Source organism: Nanorana parkeri, unplaced genomic scaffold (assembly GCF_000935625.1).
Source record: "Nanorana parkeri isolate BGI_ZX_2015 unplaced genomic scaffold, ASM93562v1 scaffold1583, whole genome shotgun sequence".
Classification (NCBI taxonomy): domain Eukaryota; kingdom Metazoa; phylum Chordata; class Amphibia; order Anura; family Dicroglossidae; genus Nanorana; species Nanorana parkeri.
Window position 1 is genome coordinate 297,060 of NW_017307851.1, and position 19,106 is coordinate 316,165.

Genomic DNA, 19,106 nt, shown 5'->3' on the forward strand with positions numbered 1-19,106 from the left:
CCTCCTTCCCCCCCTCCCTTCCCACCCCTCCCCCCCCTTCTGTGTTCTCCCTCTTCCCATTCTACCTTGCCCCGTGAATTCCCTTTCTTCCTTAATAATATGTATTGGTGTTCTTCACTCCCTCCATTTTTGTCTTCCCATCTACCTTCCTACCCCTAGTGTATTATGTAAAAATTTGTGAAATTTGTTCCTTATGTTTCTGTTTCGTGTGTGTATACACATATATAATGTGTGTGTACATATATAATGTGTGTGTGTGTATACATACATAGTGTATGTGTGTGTGTGTATACATATATAGTGTATGTGTGTGTGTGTATACATATATAGTGTATGTGTGTGTATGTATACATATATAGTGTATGTGTGTGTATACATATATAATGTGTGTGTGTACATATATCAGGGATTCCAACCTGAAAGAAGCCATTTCAGGGAGGTGTCCTTCTCATTTCAGGGAGGTGCCTTTCTATCACCAGAAGAGGAGCTGATAGAAAAATTCAGGTCCCCCTCTGCTGATTGACAGCAGCAGTGGGCGGGCACATTACCTAGTTTGCTATTGGCTATTGCAAAGTGCAATTGCCAATAGCAATCTAGCTATGGATTCGTATGCCTTTTTGTTTCTTTTCTGACTGACGGTCGGGCCCCAGCTCCCGATGTCAGAAAAAAAAAAAAAACGATCGCAGGGAAAGGTTTATCTGCTCGATCGAGCAGATAAACCTTTCCGGGAGGAAGTGTTTCTCTCCCGGGCGGGCGGGAGCCGCTATCCAATAGCGGGAGACTCCGGCAGCGTTCGGGAGAGTTGGGATGTCTGATATATAATGTGTGTGTGTGTACATATATAATGTGTGTGTGTCCCCATAACATAACAGGCTGCCATCAGTCCCCATAACAGGCAGATTAAAAAAATAATCACTTGTTAAGGGGCTGTAATAGCAATGATCTCTAGCAGTCTTATGTCATGTGTCTGCAGTCTATGACTGTTTCCTGAATTATGTTCCCAATTTCCAACAACTCTTATATGTGTGCAGTCTCTGACCATCTCCTGTACCAGATCTGCAGTCTCTGACCATCTCCTGTAGTATGTTTGCATTTCCTGACCATCTTCCGTAGTATGTCAGCAGTCTCTGACCATCTCAAGTAGTATACCTGTAGTCTCTGACCATCTCTTGTAGCATGCACATAGTCTTTAACCATCTCCTGTTGCATTACTGCAGTAATGTAACATGGCATTATAGCCACTAGATGGCGTGGAGCAGCATAGGATATGAGTACTTATTCCCTATGCTCCTCAGCTCCATCTAGTGGCCACAATGTGGTATTGCATGACATCTGACCTGAAAAGAAAATATAAGAACGTTCATTTTGCTTCTATTGGCACAGAATGAACGTTCACAGAGATTCTCTGTGAATAGTTCATAAATGGACCCCTAAGTGTGGCCCTTTGGTGATGTCAACTGTCACCCTCAACGGCCACTATATCAAGTAAATTGACCACCGCTGATCTAAGCACTAACTTTATAACGTTGCTACCGTGTTTCCCCGAAAGTAAGACATCCCCCGAAAATAAGACCTAATAAGTACTGTAATTATCCTTTTTTTCCATCTCAGTACCGCCGATCTTCTGCAACCTCTTTCAGCCACTTCCTGGCTACATGCACTCGCTGTGGCAATAGCTGCACATCATTGCTCTGGATCAACTTCCTGATAGTGACAACGGTGGATCATGTCTGTGCAATGCGTTGGCGATGCCACTTGTAGTCTCCACCAGCGACGCATGTGACAGGGTGACAATTAGAATAGGGATCAGCTTTGGGTTCAGTTTGACCAGGAGTGTGACCCAAACCCAAGCTGTTCGCAGTTCCACGAACGAGCAAACAATGTGGCCAGTTCACCCATCGACCATCTGTGTATGACCTAGCAACAAATTATGCGTTGTGGGTGGCACAGTGTCATTGGTTTCTAGGATGCCAGCGGCTGGGCCACACAGCATCCTTGGTTGCTAGGAGCGCCACAACAACCTATAGTGCTGTGGAGTCATGTCATTGGCTGCTAGGACACAGCCGTCCCCACAGCATCATTAGTTGCTATGACACAGGCAGGAGCATCATAGCAACCTATGATGCTGTGAACTCAGCCATTGGTTGCTAGGACAAAGCCAGTCCCACAGCATCATTGGTTACTAGGACACAGAAAGGAGCACCATGAAAACCTATGATGTTGTGGAGTCACGCCATTGGTTGCTAGGACAAAGCCAGCCCCACAGCATCATTGGTTACTGGGACACAGAAAGGAGTACCATAGCAACCTATGATGCTGTGAATTCAGCCATTGGTTGCTAGGACAAAGCCAGCCCCACAGCATCATTGGTTGCTAGGACACAGAAAGGAGCACCATGAAAACCTATGATGTTGTGGAGTCACGCCATTGGTTGCTAGGACAAAGCCAGCCCCACAGCATCATTGGTTACTAGGACACAGAAAGGAGCACCATAGCAACCTATGATGCTGTGAAGTCAGCCATTGGTTGCTAGGACAAAGCCAGCCCCACAGCATCATTGGTTACTAGGACACAGAAAGGAGCACCATAGCAACCTATGATGCTGTGAAGTCAGCCATTGGTTGCTAGGACAAAGCCAGCTCCACAGCATCATTGATTTGTTATGGTGCGTCCTTGTGCCCACTAGCAACCAACGACGATACTGTACTGCCCAGCCGCTATCTTCTTAGCACCCAATGACACTGTGTAAGTCACTCAGCATCATTTGTTGCTAGAATACGGGATCCCCTGGGTTTGGTTCGCTGGAATGTTCACCAAACCCACATTTATGCCTGGGTTCGATGAGCAGAACCAAGATACGTTGTGCTCATCACTGGTGACAACACAGAAGCACAACTGCAAGACTGGGACAAAGTCTTGTCACCTCATGACAGGAAGTGCCTGAAGAATGGCCTTCATAGTGTTTTAATGCAAACTACTGATTTAAAAAGATTGAAAACTTTTGAAATTTCGCCAACGCAGTAAGGCCATGTTCACACCAAGCGCGGAGCAGGAGCAGAGCAGAGCAGTTGCAGACCGGATCAAAACTGTGTCCAATGTATTCCAATAGTATTTTTAGCTCCAGTTCACATCGCAGCGTGCAGTTCCAGAGCAGGTCCAGAGCAGGTAAAAAACTGCAGCAGGCCCTATTTTACCTGCTCTGGAACGCATGCAAACACATCAAAAATGCATGCAAATGCCTGGAACGCACTGAAAGCCCATGTTAAACTAACATTTTTTTAATTTTTTTTTACCAAAAACGGCCAAGAACGCATCAAAAACGCGGCACAACCCACTGCACTGCGTGTGCAGAAACCTAAGCGGATCTGCTCTGCATTTGGTGTGAATATGTCAAGACAAAAAGTTGTTTTGTTTTCTAGTTTTCGATAAGTCAGGTTTTATACTTTAGGCTCACGCAGCTGTACCCTATGGGGGAATACTGACCACAACGCAGGGGCCCAAAGTTTACAATACCGCTGGGTCCAGGTCCATATGCGGTATATGAATGGGGCATTTGTCACACCCGTGTGCATGAGCCCAAACTGATGGGGGTTGGATATATGGACACGCTGAGCCTGAAGCATGATGGTTGTGCTCAAAGCGAATCATTAGAATGTTACACTGGCTATCGCGAGCAGAATGGGGACAGTTCCTAAAAAAGGAGACAATTGCTAGAAATGGGGACAAACCCTAAAAATGGGGACAGTTCCTAAAAAAGGAGACAGTTGCTAGGAATGGGGACAGTCCCTAAAAAAAGAGACAGTTCCTAGAAATGGGGACAGTCCCTAAAAATGGGGACAGTTCCTAAAAAAAGAGACAGTTGCTAGGAATGGGGACAGTCCCTAAAAAAGGAGACAGTTCCTAGAAATGGGGACAGTCCCTAAAAATGGGGACAGTTCCTAAAAAAGGAGACAGTTGCTAGGAATGGGGACAGTCCCTAAAAAAAGAGACAGTTCCTAGAAATGGGGACAGTCCCTAAAAATGGGGACAGTTCCTAAAAAAGGAGACAGTTGCTAGGAATGGGGACAGTCCCTAAAAAAAGAGACAGTTCCTAGAAATGGGGACAGTCCCTAAAAAGGGGGACGGTTCCTTAAAATGGAGGAAACGTGCTTCAGCTCGGTGGGTTCTTTCTACACAAGGCTGGCTCTTCGTGTCTCACAGTTTGGCTGCTGTTTCTGCCAGGAGTTTATCACTTGGTACTATCTGTGCGGTCGCCATGGAAACCATGATACCTGGATTGGGTCTGTACCCAACGTACATCCAGGATGAGTCATCCAGATATATATATATATAAATATATATAAATTCTCCTATGATTGCTATAAATGAGATCCTAATGTTATCGCTGCATGTCAAAGACACAATTACTGAGCTTACACATCAGCCTCCATCGGCAGGTCGGCAATATACAGCTATTCCGGGGATGAACGACGTACAAGGCGCTTCCGAGCCACTTCCGGATCGCTAAATTACAATAATGACAGTTTTTATTATTAAAGCTGAACTTTGGGATAAGTGCACTTTATAGCCAAGCACACTTATGCGTTTTTGCCCTCCCTGCCGTCACCCAACAGGTCCCACCCTACCCCTCTGCAAATGTATCTGACACCCGTGGCCTTCAGGGTTGGTTAAAAACCTGCACCATAAGTCCTGTCTCTCCTTGACACGCCTGTGCAGTAAAGCCCTATAGACTTGACATGCAGGATAACAATAACATGGGTGCCGGATCTTGGTAAGTTTGCATCTATGGAGGGAGAAGGTGGCATCTGTTAGGTCAGGGGAGGGGGGCACAAAAAATAAATGCCCTTTGTCTGAATGTGCACTTATCTTTAAGGCCTCGTTCACACCAGATACAGTGCTTTCTGGCCCAATTCTGGCCAGAACGCACTGCATCGCATTGCAGCCGACTCACTATGTTGTGGGGCAGGAGGGGGCTTGGCGGTCCAGTGTGATCGGCCGCACTGGAACGCAAGGCACATTATGCCTGCAGTCCGGTCCGATCATAATGCTGCAAGCACTATTTTGATCGGACCGCAGGCATAGTGTGCCCTGCGTTCCCGTGCGGCCAATCGCATTGCGGCCCGGGGGCGTGGCTCCGGTGCCATGCACTTCAATGGACCGCCAGGCCCCCTCCTGCCCCCAACATAGTGAGCCAGTCGCAATGTGCTGAAGTGCGTTCTGGACAGAATTTGGGCCCGGAATGCACTGTATCTGGTGTGAACGAGGCCTTAGAGTGGAACTTTACCCCAGCTTTTATCTATCAGCTTCTGGCAGAATATGTAAGTGTTAGGCTCTCAGTCAAGTGTGTAATGCTTTCTGGTCTCTACTCAAGAATAGCATCCTTCTGCCCTGGGAGATCAATTTCTTCTGCTGCAGATATTTTATAGCTTCTCCAAGCCAAATTTCTCAGTTCTAATGAGTGTCAGAAACATACTCCACCATTTACTGTATATCTACACAGGTAGATCAGTCACGCTAATCCAATCACCATGAAATGTGTCAAGGAAGATGTTGATTGTCCAGGAAAAGGATAGGAGGAGTGAAAGTTCAGGAACCACCATGTTCTAGATACTTAATCCCACCCTTGGTGTCAGTTAATCTGCATATGTGGTAATTTCCGCGACTGACATGACTGAAAGTGTGAATTTTTGCCAGCTTCCCGGGGTAGAGATGGTAAAACAGCATTCTATGTGGAAGACAGATGGTGTTGAAGGCCTCCACCCCTGTTCAGGGATGGTTGTTCCAGGTGGACATAGATGGCTTCTTTCATGCCTCTTACTAACCTGTTGTCCTCCCTGTCCAAAAGGTGCACCTCGCTGTCCTCGGAAAACTGCCCTTAAGGTTTAGGAAGACTTCTGAGTCTTGTCCAGTAGAATTTGCTCTCCAATGTTGGTCTCCCCAATGTACAGGTGTTTGCATTCCTTACTTTACTGCACCGCATATACCAAGTTACTTTGCTTGCGTTTGGGTGTTGGTTCTTTAGGGATGTACAAGCTTCTCTCTCAGTGTATTGCTGGATTTGAAGGATACAAGGACGCCATGTTGTTTAAGATACTTCTGAGTTTTCTCCATTTGGACCTACCTGTGTGTGTTATACACTGATCAGCCATAACATTCTGACCAATGAGAGGTGAAGTGAATAACATTGATTATCTCATCACAATGGCACCTGGAAGTGGAAGGGATATATTACAATGGCACCTGGAAGTGAAAGGGATATATTACAATGGCACCTGGAAGTGGAAGGGATATATTACAATGGCACCTGGAAGTGGGGGTGGGATATATTACAATGGCACCTGGAAGTGGAAGGGATATATTACAATGGCACCTGGAAGTGAAAGGGATATATTACAATGGCACCTGGAAGTGGAAGGGATATATTAGGCAGCAACTGAACAATTTGTCCCTGAAGTTGATGTGCTGGAAGCAGAAAAATGGGCAGGAGTAAGGATTTCAGGGACTTTGACAGGGACCAAATTGTAATGTCTAGACAACTGGGTCAGAGCAACTGCAAAACTGCAGCTCTTGTGGGAAGTTCTCAGTTTGCAGTGGTCAGGACCTACCAAAAGTTGCCTTGGCCTCCAAATTCTTCAGATCTGAATCCAATTGAGCATCTGTGGGATGTGCTAGAAAAACAAGTCCGATCCATGGAGGCCCCACCTCACAACTTAGAGCACTTAAAGGATTTGCTACTGATGGCTTGGTGCCAGATACCACAGCATACCTACAGAGGTCTAGTGGGTCCATGCCAAGATGGGTCAGGGCTGTTTTGGCTTCAAAAACGGGACCTACTCTATATTAGGTGGGTGGGTATAATGTTTAGGCTGATTGGTGTGAATGATGGGATATCTTCCTGACACTCATTAGAACTGGAGTGGCTTGGGGTTGTTATTTACATTACTGAAGAACAGGTCCAGTTGAATGTGACCAACTTCTACTAGCTATACCATACACCTGAATAAACAACAGCCATCGCAGACAATGTTTTACCATATTTTTCATTGGAAACATGTATTCCCCCAGTTTTGCCTATTTTTGTAAAGTTGCTCCGGGCATTTTCTCAGCTCATCTTCCTCAAATGTCAGCAAGCATATGCCGCTGAAACCAATTCGACGAAATGAAGCCTTCAGATCCCTGGTGGCCAACCTGCCACATGTGGCCCTATGCCTTTGGGCCCTGGCAGCCAGTATTTTTCCTGCCTATTTGCTGACTCCAGTAAGGAAACGTATTCATTACAGGGCTGAGTTCTTTCACACATTTAGTTTTTTACTTTTTTTGTACTGCCCATACCTATCCATCTCCTTTTATATATAAGTCTTGCTGACTTCTCAGTGACGGTAGGGATCATCAGAATGGGAGCAGTGATATGAAAAGAGGCTGCAATGATGATGAACTCTAGCAGTATCTTGTAATATGTTCCCAGTCTCTGGCTACCTCCCACAACATGTGCTCAGCCTCCAACCACTCATGTAGTATCTGCAGCTTGCCCTCCAATCCTATTTCAGTTGCTGAAGTGTATGTCCAAGCATTACCCCGGTTCACCCCCAAACCTCCCTTGTTCCCCCTCTAGGGCATGTCCTAGCAATATTTTTTTGAGCCTTGTTCCTGTAGTGAGAATCTGCTTTTTTTTACTCCTTGTGACATCTTCACTTGATTTGTAAAATTCTTGCAGAGGTGGCTGCCGTTTGGTCGGTTGCTACTGACTTAGGCACGCTCCCAGAACTACATCTCCCGAAAGCCCTTTCCCCACACATTGGGGCAGCACCAGTAGTTATCTGGGAAATAAATCAATACGTACATGTGGAGAGGGGCAGAGAGGGGTGAGGACAGGCTGTTGTCCAGCAGGCAGACATGACAATGTCAGTTGGGATATCAGCATCAGCAATAGAGGCACTGTGTTGTCACTCCAAACAGGAAGTTAGGAGCGCCACTGGATTTCTGCACATATTTTTCTGTACTTACAGCATTTTTAGAGGTATAAACTAGGCATGCACCGATACCATTTATTTTGATATTGAGTACAAGTACCAATTTTTTTTTCCGGCACTCGCCAATACCGAATACTGATACCAGAAGTCCCATTAAGGAAGCTGGGCGGCGTGTAATGACTCACCACCTGGCTTCCCAATTAGCCGGGAAGCCGCCTCCATGCTCCCTCGTCACCTGGGGACAAGCAAACCATGGAGACGGCTTTCTGGCCGGTCGGGAAGCTGAGGGGCAGGTAATTACTCGCCGCCTGGCAGCTGCCTGACCAATCAGAAAGTTGGCGGTGAGTCTTTAAACGGCGCCCAGCTTCCTGATTGGTTGGGAAGCTGGCTCCATGCTACCTCCTCACCAGGTGAGGAGCCTGGCTTCTTGATACCGGAAGTTCTGGTATCACCAGGTGAGGAGGAAGCATGGAGCCGGCTTTCTGGCCAATCAGGATGCTGGGCGCCGTTTAATGACTTGCCACGCGGCTTCTTTATTGGCCAGCTTCCCGGTCAATCAGAAAGCTGGGTGGCGAGTCATTAGACGCCGTCCGGGTTCCTGATTGGCCGGGAAGCTGGCTCCATGCTCCCTCGTCACCAGGTGATGGTCACGAGGCAGCATGGAGCCGGCTTCCCGGCCAATCATGAAGCCGGGCAGCGTGTAATGATGCTCTGCCTGGCTTCTTGATACCGGAAGTTCTGGTATCGCCATAGCCATCGGGAGCATTTGGGTGAGTACGAGTACTCGCCCAAATACTCGGTATCGGTGCATCCCTAGTATAAATGAAGTGGAAATGTGCTCGCATTTCAGAGGTGTACTGAATATGTTTATTTTGCCCTGACACTTTAAGGGTTTTAATAGGAGTCAGGATTGAGGTAGGTGTATTAGAAAAAAAAATAACAGAGCTATTCGACCTGCGAAACTGTCATGTGCATTGGTTCTGTGCAAATGGAGGCAAAAACAAATGTTAGTAGTACATTTTCTTTGTAATGTCAGGAAAATACCGCATTATGGCCACTAGATGGGGCTGAGGATTACAAGAAAGAAGTATTTATTTCCTCTGCTCCTCAGCTCCATCTAGTGGCCATAATGTGGTATTTCCCTGGCTCACTCTATTCCTTTGCACACCGGTGGGAAAGTTAGGACGTGCAGGCACGTCCTCCCAGAACAATCAGCCAGCGGACCGCCCATATATGCTCAGTGGCCAGTCCGCAGGAGACACAAATGAATGCAGCTCTGTATTCATGAATACAGCCTTAAATGTATTTTCTTTTAGTGCAACTATCTGAACTTGGCCTGGTATCAGAATCTTGCAGTCCCTGTACAGCAGCGCTCAGACTGTGAGGGGGAGAAGCAGCACAAAGATCCAATCAGGTGTGGTGCAGTGCAAGGAGCATGCTGATAGGAGGAGAGAGTGGGGGTAACCAAGTTCATCAGTCTTCACCTTCTCCTTCACTGTTATAATGTTTGTAGTGGAAAGAATCAGGAGTACTATATATTGGGGAAACTAACGAATACAGATATATCCATAATGAAGAACAAATTAACAGATCAAGAGAAAAAGAGAGACTCTCCCATACTGGTTATACCAGCACTGAGGAGAGGGGGAGTGCAGAATTAGAACAAGTGACATTTTAGGGAATGTGTGATTCAGCACTCCAAAACCTAAGGAAAACGTGACTTTTTTTGGGTGGACTAAACCTTTAAATCCCTCCCTGAATGATAACACCAATCTACATCTACTGGCAGGGGAAGGACAGTAGCCGTGAATGGGTTAAGAAGATGCACTCATTTAATATTCTCAAATACTTTATATACAAAACATTAGACCATGTGACAGAAAGTGCTGACACAAGTCCGCTCGGGCTCTCGGGAACACAGCTGGCTATCAGACAACACAGAAACATGCAAATTGTGTCACTCCAACACCGCTACGGCCAGGCAGTGGCCCTCCCTCTGTTAAAGGGCCCATTCCCGCTTGTGTGTCGTCACCAGGGCCGTCTTTAATATCGACTGGACCATAGACAAACATTTTCTTGGGCCCCCTACCCAGGGGTGTCCCGAGGCCAGGTGTCATCCGGTGCGGTTACTGGGTGACACCCCGCATCCGCAAGACGTCACCACGTGCATGCGCATGCTCGGCGATCTTATTGATAACTGCCGGTGGCCATCTTGGTGATGGACTCCGGCAGAGAGAGGAGGGGACAGTCACCCGGCGGGATAAGGTATGCCGCCGGGTCCCCTCCTCTCTCCCGAAACTGTTGGGTGTTCGGTCCATGACAGTGTGCCCGAATTTTTAGAGGGGAGTGACACCAAAATGACTATAAGTCATTTTGGTGTCACCCGGGTGCGGGCCGCACCCCCCACACCTCCCTTATGACGCCACTGCCCCTACCCACCCTACCGGCTACGCGCTACATCACCCACCCAAGATGTCAGAGAGAGACGTGACCCCGCGTGAGGCATGACCCTGCATGAGATGTCATGCGGTCCTGCGTACGGCAGGGGTGGAGCAACACTATGCGATGGCGGTTGCATAGTAAACAGAATGGTGCCACGTGTGTTTCTTTTGCGGGCTCAAGGGGCAGCCGCTTTCGGCCTCACATCAATGACTGGGCCCAGGGCATACAGCGGACTTTTGGATGGGCTAGCCCATTAATGGTCTTCATTAAAAGAACTGGGTTGGCACTGTATGCTGGCACTGTAGTTCCATGAGGGTGGCGGTTCGGCATCTTCGCCTCGGCAATTTCAAATAAGATCAGTATGGGGAATGGTTATCGACAGAGCTAAAACAGACCTACCTGCCTCTCCACGGCACACAAATCTATACCATTTACGTAATCCATGCAAGAGCGGTAATTCGGAGAGACAAATTCAGGTCATGCTGTCATCTCAGCAGAACAGGCATGCCGAGTATTACTGAGGATCAGCCACTGTGATAGTAGCAGTGCGCAGCCATTGCTCCCTGCTACTGTATAGGGCGCCCTTTGTCAACAGACCATTTCATTACAGATAAATACAAATGCATTTTGTGAAAGGGAACTCCTTTTTCTATGGCGTGATTGTATCGTTATGTGTATGTCCAGCTGTAACAGTATGGCCTGCCACACATGTCATACTGCACATGCTCGTAGTCTTCCGAATCCTTGGAAAACGTGCGCTAGTTCGCATGCGCACGCAGCTTAAACGTACGTGCCAGACGCGCTGACGGCCACGTACAGGATGTGACAATCTTCCTTGATGGATGAGCCTATATAATCCAGTCTGCCTCACAGACCATTGCTGAATTGTCTTTCAGCTTGTCCATGTGATCCTGTTACTCTGCCCGTCTGCTTGCTCTTGTGTATCGACCCGGATTGCCTTCGACCTTGCCTGATTGCTGCCTGCTCCTGACTTCTGCTTGTTCCTGGATTCTGCCTCTGTCTTCTGCTACTGTACTTCGCTGCCCACTCGGTATGACCTTGGACTTGTCTGACCTGCTCCCGAATCCTGCATCTGGACTATCACCTGGCACGTTGTCTGCATACCCCTTGGCACTCGTGCAACTCTTCTGTCCTCTTACTCCCTGTCTCCACTCTCAGGGGTGCGGGACAAGAGGCGCAAGGGAGGCCTCATCAGCTATTTGGTCTTCTACCTGGTACGTGATACCAGCATTAAGACCAAGTATGTATAGAAATAGAAAAAAAGGGTTTTTGAGCCACTGTTTTGGAAATACATGTGGACACATACAGGGCCGGATTTACTCTCTCTGCTGCCCCAAGGCCAGGTTCCTTAATGCGCCCCCCTACCAGCCATCGCCGGGACCACTTGTGCAAAACAAGTGGCGACTTCCCCGCTCTACATTAAACTCTGCTTACCCAAAGCAGGGCTAAATGTAGAAAACAACTACCCGCCTAGCGCCCAGAACTGTATGTCCCGGGCATCGAGAGATAGGAATTCCACACCCCTGCTGCCCCTCTACTCCCTGCTGCGGCCAGGCATTGGTTGGCCTTGTGGGAAATTCAGCCCTGGACACATATTTATTGATTGCTCCTAGGTCTGGATATACTTTTTTGATCTATAGGGGACTTTTCGTTAACTTACATAACCCCTTATGGGCTACGGTTGTGGTGCTGGTCTGGCGTTGCTTGAAGGCTTGGCTCATCTATTCTTTGTGTCTCAGTAATCAGGCACTTATTTGCTATGTGATATAATGAATGAGGGGTCACTGTTTTATATATGTCTTTGTAATATCCCCTTTGCACACCGTACCGATGTACCCCAAAATCCAATGGGTGCTGGAACAACTGGTGGATGGCGCCACAATATACAATCTAGAACCTTGGTTCTCAACTGGTAGGTCGTGACCCAAAAGTGGGTCGCAACCCCGTTTTCGGTGGGTCGCCGCGTGCCTTCCACTTTTCTAGGTGAGAGGCTCCTCAGCCTCCCCCTAGCGCAGCACTGTCAGTTCTCGCACCAAGCAGCCATTCAAAATATGCTGCCGGTGCCGAGTGTCAACTTGAGATGGGATGGGGCTATGGCCCTGACGGAGATCCATCCATACATGCATTGTTTACAGCTCCCTCGCATGCCCTGTAGAGGTGACTGGATCGGAGTGATGTCACATTCTGGCTCCTAGATGGAGCTCCGTCACAGCACAACAGCCCACACTGAACCACAAGCTGAAGATCCACTCCAGTTCTTGTAAGGTAGGGAGAATGGGTGAATCTTAAAAAAAGGAAAACAAATGTAAAACAATTTTTGGAGTGTGTATATGTGTGTGAGATTGTGTATGTGTGTGAGATTGTGTCTGTGGTTGTGTGTGTGTCTGTCAGTGTTTTTGAGGGCCTATTCACACTAGTACAGTGCGATAAACGAACAATCATGTGCCTTTAACGCACCTTACCATGCAATTGCACCTACTACGCATTCTGGTGCAGGAGGTGCGTTGTGTTGCCATTCATCACCACCTCCCACCCACAGCTCAATTGCCCACAGCGGAACATGCGGTAATGCAATGCCGTGCGTTCCATTGCAGTGCGACTTGGGTCGCGCCCTATTGACCAAGGACAAATGTGGGTCCTGAGGTTACACAGGTTAAGAACCACTGATTTAGAAGATATGTTGTCCGCACACCATTCTGCTTCGAAATGTCCTTTTTGTTCGTATTCCTTTAGCGTGACATGTGAATGCAACATTTCGGAGCCTCACAGGACCCCTTCGTCAGGCAAAGTGTCAAGTGTAAAGGAATATTGAATAAAACGGACATTCCGAAGCAGAATGGTGTGCAGGCAACATATCTTCTAGACTGTTCTATATATACCCCTCCTTACTAATGTTGGATTGCAAAAAACTGTATATTTATTGATGTTTGTAATCTACAGAATACCTTCTATTCTTATTGAGAAAGCATACAGCGAAACGCGTGGAGGATCTGGGTGACCCCTCAATTGGAGGAATCATTACATTTGAGAGTTTGGACTCAATGACAATTTAGGGTGGTGATATATGACTTTTTCCTCCTTTTTGGGGGACCCAGGAGGTGGTAGCTGATCTATGTTAGAGGTTAATTCATATGGATCACAAGCAATTGAAAAAGACATTTTTGTAAAATATTTTAATGTTTTTTAACTTTGGAATAAAATGATTAAAACGTATCAAATGTGTGATTTGTTGCCTTAAAAACCTGTTTTTCTATTTCAGTTCATACTTATGCAGGGCCGGATTTCCCACAAGGCCAACCAAGGCCCGGCCTTGAAGCAGCAGGGAGTAGAGGGGCAGCAGGGGTGTGGAATTCCTATCACCCGATGCTCGCGACATGCAGTTCTGGGCGGGTAGTTGTTTTCTACATTTAGCCTGCTTTGGGCAAGCAGAACTAAATGTACAGCGGGGACGCCGCTGCTTGTTTTGATGTCACCGAGATCACTTGTATGCAGCCTACATGTCTTGCCATTCTCCATAGGGCGGGTGGCGGCTAGGGGGGCGCATTGAGGAACCTGGACTTGGAGCAGCAGAGAGAGTAAATCCGGCCCTGTACTTATGACTTTGGGGTGTGGCACCACTGGACAGAGGTATCACCAATGCACTGTAATAATCAGCATTAGGACCGATCACACTAGTGCATATTTCAATGCAGGAGAAAGTGTATCCTAATGAATGATGAGCCATTATAATAAACAGCGCTCTGTGCAGCGAAGTGTTTTTATCCAATGCACCAACAGTCCTGCAAGCAGCATCTTCTGCAAAAAAAAGTCTCTTCTATAGCTATAGATACAGCCGTGTGTAAAATGCGTTCAAATGTACAATATACGACTTTTACTGGCATTTCAGTAACGGGAGCACTAAGTTTCTCCGATAAGCACACATACAAATGCATGACATACACGTTGAAAAGCATGTACAAAACACCTAAAGATTGCATACAAAAATACATGACAAAAGTGTGAACCATTCCACAGTGGCTTATTTATAAAAAGAATCTCATGAACCATCCCTTAGGGGTCTCGTGAACCATCCCTTAGGAATCTCGTGAACCATCCCTTAGGGGTCTCGTGAACCATCCCTTAGGAATCTTGTGAACCATCCCTTAGGGGTCTCGTGAACCATCCCTTAGGGGTCTCGTGAACCATCCCTTAGGGGTCTCGTGAACCATCCCTTAGAGCAGCATTTCTCAACCTTATTTCAGTCATGGCGCCCTTTAAAAGTATGCAAAATCTTGAGGCACCCCAGTCTACAATGTAAAATAACAAACATGTAAAAATGTAAACAACAACGTGTGGCCCCTCCATAATCCATACCAGACCCCCTTATCCCAGATAGCAATCTGATATGGTGAAATTGATACGTAAAGACTCACAAAAAAGGGGCTTCTCCCTTCACATAAGATCCCCCTTTATTATCAGAGTCCCCCCTTTTATATCAGAGAGTCCCCTCTTGCACATCAGAAGACTGCCTGCACCATTGAAAGGCGTGATTCAAATATATTGTGCAAATATTTCAAGGCACTCCTGAGGAAGGTAGAAGGCACCCCAGGGTGCCATGGCCCCTGAGTTGAGAAAGAATGCCTTACAGGTATATTTATAATAAATGAACTGGAATTTCTCCAGTAGAAGCTGCATGTAAATTTGTTCTGTGGGAGCTGACCAGCTATTGTGAGAAAAAACTGAATGTTCTTAGTGCCTGTTTTCCGGTCCATTGTGATCTGCAAAAATGCACTATTTTTGCCGATCGCACTGGACCAGAACGCAGGCACTGATGTGCTATGCATTCGGCAGCAGGCGATTGCACTTCGGGCGGGGGGGCATGGCTGCGGTGCCATTGACTTCAGTGCACCCCCACGCCCTTCTCGGCCCTGAACGCGGGGAGACGGCTGGGTTGCAATACAGTGAGTTCCAGAGGCTGACTGCTCTGGAACACACTCTTTTTGGTGTGAACCGGCCCTTAAACTAAAAAGAAAAAAAAAACCCAGCTCCGGAACGCGGTAAAATCGTGGCAAAATGCAATGCACTGCATTCCAGATCTAGTCCAGGAAAATGGTTTGAACCTGGCCTTAGTGTAATTTCTTTTCTGGCTGAATGTTCTTCAATAGGTATATTCATTAGGAAAAGAGTGAATGAAGAAAATACCCCATTATGGCCACTAGATGCAGCTGGAGGGTCATAGGAAAAAAATACATGTTAGTAGGGGGAGATACAAAGTTCTATAGCCCACTGGAGGAAATGTGCATATACATGTAGCCATTGATACTATGGGGATAGTAATGGTTACATTTATACGCTCATTCCCTTTAGCATCCTTCTGAATTGTAACATTGTATCTCCCTAATAACATGTATTTATTTCCTGTGGTCCTCAGCTCCATCTAGTGCTGCAGTATTTTCCCCATTCACTTTGTTCTGTATTGAAGCACTTTCGACCAGAAGAGAAATGACATACATTTTTGCCCATTCTCACAACAGCTGTTAAAGTCACACAGATGAATGTAGCTGCAGTTTCACAAGCTGCACATTGTTTAAAAATAGACCCCTTAAGTAGAAACTCATTCAGCATAATGTACAGTATATATCAAATCATGACACGTTTTGTATACAGTATATCTACATGTTTTTATCTAATATCATTGCTACAGATGTGCTAATCCTGGAAATCAGCATTTGTCAGTCATACAGTTCTGCTACCCTAACAACAAATTCTACACAGAAGCAACTGACCAAACTAGCTAGTGGCTAAGCTTATAATACATTTTGGCCACCGTCCTCGCATATTTGGCACAGTGCGGCCAGTCACCAAGTTCATTCTGCAACACGGACCTGTAGATGACCATGAACAATGGCCAAGCTCGTACCAGCACTATACTGCCATATCCAGTTCAACTGGCACAGCAATTCAAGTGACATAGCATTGGCAGTGCCCTATTACCCGGTACTGGCTATGACAATATACATATTACACATCACCGCTAATAACCTTCCTAATATAGCAATCTTTACACATATTTGTTTGTTTACACACATATTACATGGTACTGCCTGTGACCTACTTTATATGACCCCCATAACGGCTGTGACAATTTACATATTTCACAAAAGAGCATTGCCATACCCGTGACCTGTGCCATATTACACATGCACACCTGTGACCTGTGCCATATTACACATCCATACCTGTGACCTGTGCCATATTACACATCCACACCTGTGACCTGTGCCATATTACACATCCACACCTGTGACCTGTGCCATATTACACATCCACACCTGTGACCTGTGCCATATTACACATCCACACCTGTGACCTGTGCCATATTACACATCCACACCTGTGACCTGTGCCATATTACACATCCACACCTGTGACCTGTGCCATATTACACATCCACACCTGTGACCTGTGCCATATTACACATCCACACCTGTGACCTGTGCCATATTACACATCCACACCTGTGACCTGTGCCATATTACACATCCACACCTGTGACCTGTGCCATATTACACATCCACACCTGTGACCTGTGCCATATTACACATCCACACCTGTGACCTGTGCCATATTACACATCCACACCTGTGACCTGTGCCATATTACACATCCACACCTGTGACCTGTGCCATATTACACATCCACACCTGTGACCTGTGCCATATTACACATCCACACCTGTGACCTGTGCCATATTACACATCCACACCTGTGACCTGTGCCATATTACACATCCACACCTGTGACCTGTGCCATATTACACATCCACACCTGTGACCTGTGCCATATTACACATCCACACCTGTGACCTGTGCCATATTACACATCCACACCTGTGACCTGTGCCATATTACACATCCACACCTGTGACCTGTGCCATATTACACATCCACACCTGTGACCTGTGCCATATTACACATCCACACCTGTGACCTGTGCCATATTACACATCCACACCTGTGACCTGTGCCATATTACACATCCACACCTGTGACCTGTGCCATATTACACATCCACACCTGTGACCTGTGCCATATTACACATCCACACCTGTGACCTGTGCCATATTACACATCCACACCTGTGACCTGTGCCATATTACACATCCACACCTGTGACCTGTGCCATATTACACATCCACACCTGTGACCTGTGCCATATTACACATCCACACCTGTGACCTGTGCCATATTACACATCCACACCTGTGACCTGTGCCATATTACACATCCACACCTGTGACCTGTGCCATATTACACATCCACACCTGTGACCTGTGCCATATTACACATCCACACCTGTGACCTGTGCCATATTACACATCCATACCTGTGACCTATGTCATATTACACATCCATACCTTTGACCTGTGTCATATTACACATCCACACCCGTGACCTGTGTCATATTACACATTTATACCTGTGACCTGTGTCATATTACACATCCATACCTGTGACCTATGTCATATTACACATCCACACCTGTGACCTGTGTCATATTACATACTGTAGAACTGCCAATGATCTTTCTCATATTTCACAATACTTCCAGTGACTGTATACTGTACATAATATACAACAATGCCAAAGATACACAACACCATCAGTCATACAATATCAGTATTATACAGCTGTGTAAGTAACTATATACTGTATATACACACACACACACACACACAGCTGCTGGGAACAATACTTCAATCGCACAACCCTGATGGTGCAAATACTCGTATTAAAGAACCCTTGTCGTGCCAATATTGGTACCACAGAACCCCTCCAGTGACAAAATTGCCATCTCAGAGCCCTTCCAGTGACAATACTAGTATCTTAGAGCCCTTCCAGTGACAATATGGATATCACACATCTCATCTAGTGACAATAATGCTAATACACAAACACCAATCCCCCCCTTCCCCAGTGAGAAAACTGGTATTATACAGCCCTTCCAGTGACAATAATGCCATCACATATCCCCTCCAGTGACAATATTGCCATCACATATCCCACCCAGTGACAATACTGCCATCACATATCCCCTCCAGTGACAATACTGCCATCACATATCCCCTCCAGTGACAATACTGCCATCACATATCCCCTCCAGTGACAATACTGCCATCACATATCCCACCCAGTGAGAATACTGCCATCACATATCCCACCCAGTGAGCATACTGCCATCACATATCCCCTCGAGTGCGAATAACCATCACATATCCCACCCAGTGAGAATACTGCCATCACATATCCCCCCCAGTGAGAATACTGCCATCACATATCCCCTCCAGTGAGAATACTGCCATCACATATCCCCTCCAGTGACAATACTGGTATGCAAGATCCTCTCCAGTGATAATACTGGTATGTGAGATTCCCTGCAGTGACAATACTGGTATCACAGATCCACTCCAGTGACAATACTGGTATCACACATCCCCTCCAGTGACCATACTGGTATGCGAGATGCTCTCCAGTGACAATACTGGTATGTGAGATACACTCCAGTGACCGTACTGGTATGTGAGAGCCCCTCCAGTGACCATACTGGTATGTGAGATCCCCCCCTCAGTGTCATTACTGGTATCTCACATCCCCCCCTCAGTGTCATTACTGGTATGACACATCCCCCCCCCCC

At 46.6% G+C, this 19,106-nt stretch overlaps 1 protein-coding gene across 1 annotated transcript in view; it reads right to left on the reverse strand.

Moving 5' to 3' along the window:
- Positions 1–19,106, reverse strand: part of LZTS3 (leucine zipper tumor suppressor family member 3) — a 75,079-nt gene that overhangs the window by 55,690 nt on the left and 283 nt on the right. The gene's annotated exons all lie outside the window — the stretch shown is intronic.